Below are 8,394 nucleotides of genomic sequence, written 5' to 3'. Positions count from 1 at the left end.
CTCCTCTCCCCCTCCACCCCACCCCCCTTGCCCCTCTTCCTCTCCAGAGTGCTACGTTTTCCACACTCGCGCGAATAACTCCGGCAATATTTTAACTGCGGCATCAGGGCATCCATGCCTGCCTTTTCCACCGCCCCCCCGATACACGCTGCGGTGAATTCCTCCTCGCCCCTTCGTTGAACCCTCCTCCCGAGGGGCGGCGTAGGAGGAGACAGGGGGACCGACGCGAACACCCGCTTCACACGGAATGTAAGAGTTACACCGACTACCCGGTATATTTTATATTCCGGAGCGAAACGTTGATCGGCTCATGGCCCTCGCGAGGCATCGTCGAACGATCGCCACGGGAATCGTCGTCTATTTATGCCTCTGCATATACGTATATATATCGGAGTACAACTATACTCGAAATAAGCCAGCCCGGTTCAACTTTCATCCTTCCCGCTTTCGTCATCCTTATTTTTTCCTTTCGCTCTCATGGTGGAGACAATAGTCGCGATGACAATAATCGCCTCGATATTTGTTCGAGATTTGAGACTCGTATAGATAATTAAGAACACGACACTCTGAATTACGATTAAAAGGTTTGTATTAAAGTTAACTAGAAAGATTTTAATTAAAGAAAATCTCAGTTTTTGAACTATGTTAGAAAGAAAAATTATATTTGAAAAATCATTCCTCTTCTATCTAAAGAGATTTTAGATTGTGTTATTTTTTTAGATAAAATACGGATTTGAAGCTTCAAATAAAGAAAACTTAGATTTTTCATAATTTTGATCAAGGTGTCTACCGAGATCTGACTAATCAATTCAAAGATAATTCCAGGACGTTTCAGGTAAAAATTCTGGTTTTTCAATTAGTTTTCATTGATTGATTAATTTTCATTGAAAATAATAGTAATATTAATTGAAATGAATAAATTAATCTAATAACAAACTTAATGGCTTTGGGAATTAGCGCTGTAGAAAGTGCTCGATAAATATCAATATTAACATTTAATCAAGTGTCTGACTTTTAATTAGAACAAATAGTTATAAAATTTAAATAATCGCTCGCAAACATGTCTCGGCTAATTTTTTAGCCATCTTCAGTACACACTGCTTCGATGAGATATGAAATAAATGCATTCAGTGTATGTATAATGTTCATCATGTGTGTTTGTATCAATAATGTTTCTCTGTGAGGTGGTAAGTTCTTCTTTTTGAGACTTGGAGAGTTGGATAGCTCATTGTCGAAAATAATTGAATTTTAACATTTGACAAGATCTTTTATATAATTGACGTTATCAGCAATGTTTCTATGGAGGTGCATTATTCAGGCACCATCCAACTATCCAACTGGTTGAGTCTCAACAAGAAGACCTTATCGCTTCACAGAGAACCATTATTGGTTCTCAAACACACATGATGAACATTGTACATACACTAAATGCATCTATCTCGAAGTAGTATGTACTGAAGGTGACTAAAAAATTAGCCGAGACATGCAAGCGATTATTTAAATTTTGTAACTATTTGTTCTAATTAAAAATCAGATACTTGACTAAATGTTAACATTGATATTTATCGAGCACTTTCTACAGCGCTAATTCCCAAAGCCATTAAGTTTGTAACTAGATTAATTTTCATTGATCCCCGCAAATATTATATGTTTTGTATTCAAGTTAAAATTCTATATGACGAATTAATTAAAACGCAAACAAATTCGGAACAATATTATTTAATGCTTTATAAATAATAAACGAACATTCAACACAAACGACAACTTTCTCTACTATATTCTATTTTATAATTGTAGATATTAAATTCAAATTTTCAAATCAGTAACTTGTCTTATTACACTTAAAAGATAATTTATGCTCAAATACAACTTTTCCTTTTATTAACATAATATTATAAACAACATCTTATAAAGTTATTAATTTATTGGGGCTTTATTAAATTATCAGTCTAATTTTCAATGTCCGCACTTGTGGACTAAAATGATTATAAAATTCATCGTTTATATCAAGCTAGTTCTCATGCATGCGAAAGAAATACTTCTTATTTCTTTCTTTTTTTTTATGATCTGATTTTTTTTTTAAATTAGAGACTGACAAAAATTTCAAGTCAGCTGTCCTGAAATTGCAAAGGTTTTTGAGAAGTTTTTCAAAGGATACTAAATTTCAGAATAATTTGAAGGTTCAGGATTGCTGGACATTCTGTCGATTAATATTTCCGTATTAAAGCGCTTTATTAATATTATAAATTTTTGTAATAATCTACATAAAAATTTATTAAATAGCTTCTATGAATATCAATTAATGAACAGGAGTTATTAAATTTTTTAATAACTTTCGTTAATATTAACTTGTAATCTATGTACGAGAGATTTCCCGTATAAAATCTTCTTATAACATTCTGATTTCGCTCCCGTATAGCATAAAATCTTATCTTATGCATAAAACACGTACTTTTCGTGAAAATGACGGGCATCTATCCTTCGCACGTCCTTTCCTTCATTCCCATTCTTATAACGAGAACGTTGGACATCATCTTATTTCTGTTTAGATACCCTGTTATTTCTGCTCCTTCTTATATTTTCTTTTTTTTTTACACCGTCATCGCTCGTTTTTTTTTTTTCGTATTTCCCCTCTTTTTTTCTTGCGTTCACCAGGCTTTCTCTTCTCGCTTTCTTCATCTGGTGGGCTTTATGGACATGAAACTCACCCGGGTAAGCGTCACGTAAGCGAACCCGGTAATGAAAACGTCGCTGACGCGACGAGATTCCGGTGGCAGTCCATGCCGGTCGATGTATATTGTTATTACTTACAATATATCCATGGAGAGCGAATCACCCTAGCAGGGAGAAGCCGACCGCGATCTGGCTTTCAATAACTTTTCGCGAGTGTGTTTCACGGGATATCGTCTCGGCTAGAAATCAAGAATCCCTCGACGACGGATTTCTTATGAAATTTATATCGTTCTCGAAAAATTATTTTCACAAATATAAATTTCACATATGAAATAATAATTAAATAATTAAAATATTTAAAGTAAAATAATGTTATACTATGATTTAATACAAACAATTTTAGTTAGTTATTTTTTTCACAAGAAGAACGATTTTATTGAAGTATCTAAAAATTTAGCTATAAATATAGATCTAAAAATAATTTAACTGAACCAAAATAATTACGTAAGAATTTCAAGCATGATGAGTAATGCCGTTTACTCGTTTAGAAAGTTTTAAAACATCCAGAGAAAAGTTTCTTCGATTAAAAAAAAATTTATTTGAATCAAAGAAACTTGTGCATTTCTGTGCGATTAAAGAAATGTCTTTACTTTGAACGTCATTTCTTGAAATCAAATAAATTTTCTTTGACATTTTTTGAAATCGAGTACATTTTTATTTAAATTTTTACTTCGACTTAAAAAGATCAACGAAAGAAGCAATTTTTTTAAATTACACAACTTTTCTCTGCAAAGAATGCATTCTAACAAGTGAACGTCTTACATAATTAGTTTGATGGTACAACAAAATTATGTTTAGATCTATATCTATACTAATTGTAAGAAAAACAGTTACTTGACTAAATTCGTTAACTTGACTAAATTCGTTTATACACGCATTTAGTCAAATATACTTCAACTGTAGTCCGTAGTGATTATTTAGTATAAGTATTTATATATTTAAGTTAAATATAAGTATTATATCAACAAAATCTTGCAATTTAGTATGTTATTTGTTTGAGTTAATAAATATTTCTTTAAATTGACAAATATTTGCTTGACATCCCGTGACCGCTTCATTTAACTGAACCAACTAATATTTTTTTAAATCAGGAACTTTTTTCTCACAGAGTCAAGTGTAACTAAAATTTTAGATACTTTAGCAAAATCATATATCTCTCTCTCTCTCTCTCCCGTGTTGTATTGTTTTTATTTTTTTAAATTTCTTTGTTGCTTCGATATTATCTATGAAATAATCGATGTAATATTACGTGCAGTACATTCTTTCTTGCAAGTCTCGTTAATGATTGTGACCCTTCAATCGGCACCGGTAACTACTGTTAATGGATCTCGCGCGATCAGTACGGCGGGGCGGTCTCGTTAGTTCGAATTAACTAAGCATCCATTTACTTTTGGTGACAACACACTTTGTACACTCGATAAAGCATTCTTCTCGGACGCCAGTCGACTCGATGCGCGCCGTTATTACTCACGTCGTCGATGGAGCGAGCAGCCCTTTCAAGAGCGCCCGATCATGCTTTCTAGAAGTCGAGTGATATCCGATTCAATTACGTCGGAGTGACGGACCATCGCCCTACGTCATCCCTGACTTTTTATTCCGACAAAAGCATTACGTTGTATCTACTTGAATATAATTATTATTGATAGAGAACACGTGACGTTGAAACGTTTTATTTCGTTTTATTTCTCTCAATACTGTACTTAATACAGAAATGTATGTATATGCGTTATATTTATAATTTAGAATTTTACATAATTTGAATAAAAAGAGATATTATTCGTCACATAGATGTTCTACCATCGTTTCTTGATACTAATTAATTCTTTAATGAGGGCAATCAATGTTATTAAATTAAAAGGATTTTTCATAACTTAAAATTATAATAACTTTATAAAATTTCTCTCTTTCAACGTTACAGAACACTCGCGTATAAGTAGACACAGCAGCCACAATTACAGAAACAAGAATAAATTCCGACATTGTTGAAAAAAAATAATAGAAACTACCCTATCGATTTCCCTCCCTCTCCCCCCCCCCCTCTCTCCGTGTCCGAATCGCGACGCATCTTTACCACGAATGATTTGTTTCGCCCCGAACTCTCGGGTGGATAAAACGGCCCGTGACACCGCGTGCGCGCGCGGGGGGAGGGGGGTCGCTCACCCCGTATAAATCGAGCAATCGAACGCGCCGGCCTCGCACCCGGACTTCCGTTCGCCGATAACGAATATTACGAATGGCCGGACGGTGTCTCGTTTTTGATCGCTCCTCTTTTTTGAAACGCCGCGTCGCGCGCGCTCACGCCGATACGGTCACCTGCCGCTGATTTACATCGACACGGCGCGGGCGGACGCATCAATTTGCCGTGCCGATACTTCGTCTAATCGGACATCGCAGCGTTATCCGCGGCGCGGCGCGGGCGATGCCGCGTGCGCACATGCATGGGCGACTGTGTGTGGAGGTGGTATCGGTATATACGCATTATCCGGAGCGATTTCGCTCGCATACACCACCCGCGACATGCGTGTCACTTGTTCACTCTAAATCGGCTGATTAAATTATGGTCCTTTCCGTCCCTCTCCTCTCGCCGCTCTCACCGCCGCGACATGCTACAAAGATTAATCCAGAATCCGTTTGCATAACGAAGGATGATACCTTCGACAGATATGACCGCGTGCCGAAGACAAATAGTCCTTTGATAGACGTAATGCGCAAACGACTCGACGAGTGGATGTCTCTTTCAGAATTGTCACAAATTCCTCGCATCTTAAAATTTCATTACTTTTACCTGATTTTCAAACAAAATTTCATAATTTTCTTTCACTTCAATATTCTGTAAATCCGAATCAGTGGATAATCACTGACTACTCAGTGACATACTTGATTAGGTAATCAGTGAAATTCAACTAACAAAAAATAAAATTTAAGCATTATATGTGTGTGTGTGTGTGTGTGTGTGTGTGTGTGTGTGTGTGTAGTATATACTATATTATATTATATATGGATATTCGCACGCAGTTCCATATACATACATTGAATTCATACATTAAAATAAAGCTGATTACGTTACAAATCCCATGTTTCATTGATTTTTTAATTAAATTTTGTTGTGAATTTACTGATTACCAGTGGCATACTTGAAACTGATATCAGTGATTATCCATTGATTCAGAGTTAGAGAGTAATATTAAAAAATTTTTTGTCCTAATTTGGAAACCATTAAATATTTTATTAAGAAATCAATATATATATATATATACAACATATATGTAAAGTACTATTAATTACTAACACTGGTTGGATTTTTAATTGTTAAGTTGTAATATTCTAAAACTGTATAAGTGTGATATATATACATATAGTGTATTAAACTTCCTTAAAGCCAAGAATTTTTATTTTTCAGAAAATTTTTTGCAAAATTACTTGATTTTTTCCTGATTTCTTTACTGTTTTTAATTTTCTTGATTTTTAGTTTTGTATTCTATTTTTCGAGGCTTTTGTTTGCATAAAACAAAATCGGCGTGAACACAGGAATTTCAATGGCTCGGAAACAATAGTTCGTTTCATTTACTATATTAACTCGTTCTTTGCGGGAAAAAATTCGCGGTGGTCGGATTCAATTGGACGGTGTGGTCGATAGATGGGTTAAAACTTTATATCACAGGTCCGAATTCCCAAGCGAAAAAAATATTTTGTGGAAAAAGTCAGGCAATAAATCGTCGAAACGACCGGACACAATCGGACATCCGGCTTGTTTAAAAAAATCAAGAAAGTACTTTAATTAAAAAGCTTATGGGAACGCAATATTTCTTCGTTACATTTGTTTAACATACTTTATATATGTTTTATAAGTAAAATATATTACGATAAATCGAGCCTTTGTTATAAATTCCTACGGTAACGTAATAAGTTCAAATATTACAACCGCGTATAATACATATCACGAGCTTATGTATTCAATTTTAAGTTCAATGTCGATGAGAATATTTTATTTTGACGTCTTCGTAAATTGAGTAAATTTCTCACAATAATTAAAATCCGAATTTAATTACTCAGTCGTGTATCCGACTATCTTTCGTAAGTTTCTTGTAATTTCTAAGTACGCTATCGCCGATAACACTGATAACGCTTTATCTCACGAGGCAAGTCTGAAATTATACCGTGAAAGAAATCTCATGGCGCGCCGTATGCGGCGCATACAAATTTTGATAAAAACGCGGACTTATCGGGTTTTGCGGAGGCGGCCGCGGAGATATGCGCGGTGGCTTAGTAGGACGAATGGAGGGATATCCAACGGCGGAAAACGTACACCACTCCCGGTCGTCGTCGAAGGCACCGGGGTTGGAGTGCGGTAAGCAGCTCATTAGAACCCTCCCCGCCGACCGGCCATTATTGCCTCGTTCCGTATTCCGTTACAAATTGCTTTATTAAATTAAAGTCCCACAACCCACACTGTACCGCGTCACGACGACCCTGCGAGTCGACCCTTCCTTCTACTCACCCCCTCTGAGTCCCTTTCGTTTCTCGTCCCCCTTGTATATACGCGCCCACATGCCACATTGGACCGTATGCGGCCCCCTCGTCTCCGCAGAAGACGTTCCCTTCGGTTGTCCTTCTTCATTACTCTCGAAAATTTTCTCGGGCCTCTTTTACTAATCTAATTAAGACTTGGCTCGACCAAGTGGCTAAGATTAAAAATAATCAGCCGGTGCGGACAAGACAAAGTCGTTTAATCTATGAAGGTTTTTTACAATACTGCTTTTATAGTCCTGTTGACACTGACAATAATAATCATTGATTGGAAATTCGAAATGATATAAATTCCAAAAAAAGCTTTAAATAAATTAATAAAAAGTAATGTAATTCAAAATATTGATTTCAGTTAAAAACGTAAGAATATAAAGAAAATTATTAGTATAATATATTGAGAATGAGTATTAATAGTATAACGAAAATATGAGAATATATGAAAAACGTGAAGAGAGAAGAACGGCATTCGTATCGTTTTACGTGTGTGTTTTTACAATTAGAAACATTATAAATAAAATAATTAAATTAATCAGATTAAATTATTGAAATATCAGAGTAGTGCGAGTTACAAACATATGTTAATATATTTGAGATTGTTGTAAAATGTGTAAAATCAGATTGATGATAAGATTCGTAAAAACTGATTTGTCTCTCTTATAATTAAAACATAAATAATAAAAGGAGTAGATAGAAGATATTTCGTAGAAAAATCAGTACTATAGTCGCGCGAGTCCACACAATGAAAGAGAGAAGTATTAAATGGTTGCGGCAATAATTACCAACGTTATAAGGGTCGTAATTAATTTCCGGAATATGGCGAATTAATTTCGAACTGCGGTTAAAATGAAATACTTCTTACGGTTATAACACGGAAGCTAATTATGCTCGGAGATATATCGCAGACATATTTTTCCTACGTAAAACAAATGGGGGTAAGTGTGTATATGGGGCAAGTGCATATAATAGCGTTGCATCTCCCTAATAAATTTCATTGCGCTGTATAATTAGCATAATAGCAATACAACGAAATCAAATTTAGTAAGGAAGTATAGCATATTATATGTAACTTGCTTTATGCATATGCTATATAGGTGCATATGTACATACTTATCTTTGTTTATCTGTGTAATCCAG

The 8,394-nt window shown here is 35.1% G+C and overlaps 1 protein-coding gene across 1 annotated transcript in view; it reads left to right on the top strand.

The window, feature by feature from the left end:
* The window catches only part of LOC108753925 (homeobox protein Nkx-6.1-like), a 54,485-nt gene that overhangs the window by 16,441 nt on the left and 29,650 nt on the right, over positions 1–8,394 (top strand). The gene's annotated exons all lie outside the window — the stretch shown is intronic.

This window comes from Trachymyrmex septentrionalis, unplaced genomic scaffold (genome assembly GCF_001594115.1).
Source record: "Trachymyrmex septentrionalis isolate Tsep2-gDNA-1 unplaced genomic scaffold, Tsep1.0 scaffold115, whole genome shotgun sequence".
Lineage (NCBI taxonomy): Eukaryota > Metazoa > Arthropoda > Insecta > Hymenoptera > Formicidae > Trachymyrmex > Trachymyrmex septentrionalis.
Note: the sequence above shows the minus strand (reverse complement) of the source record. Positions and strands in the feature narration are given on the sequence as shown.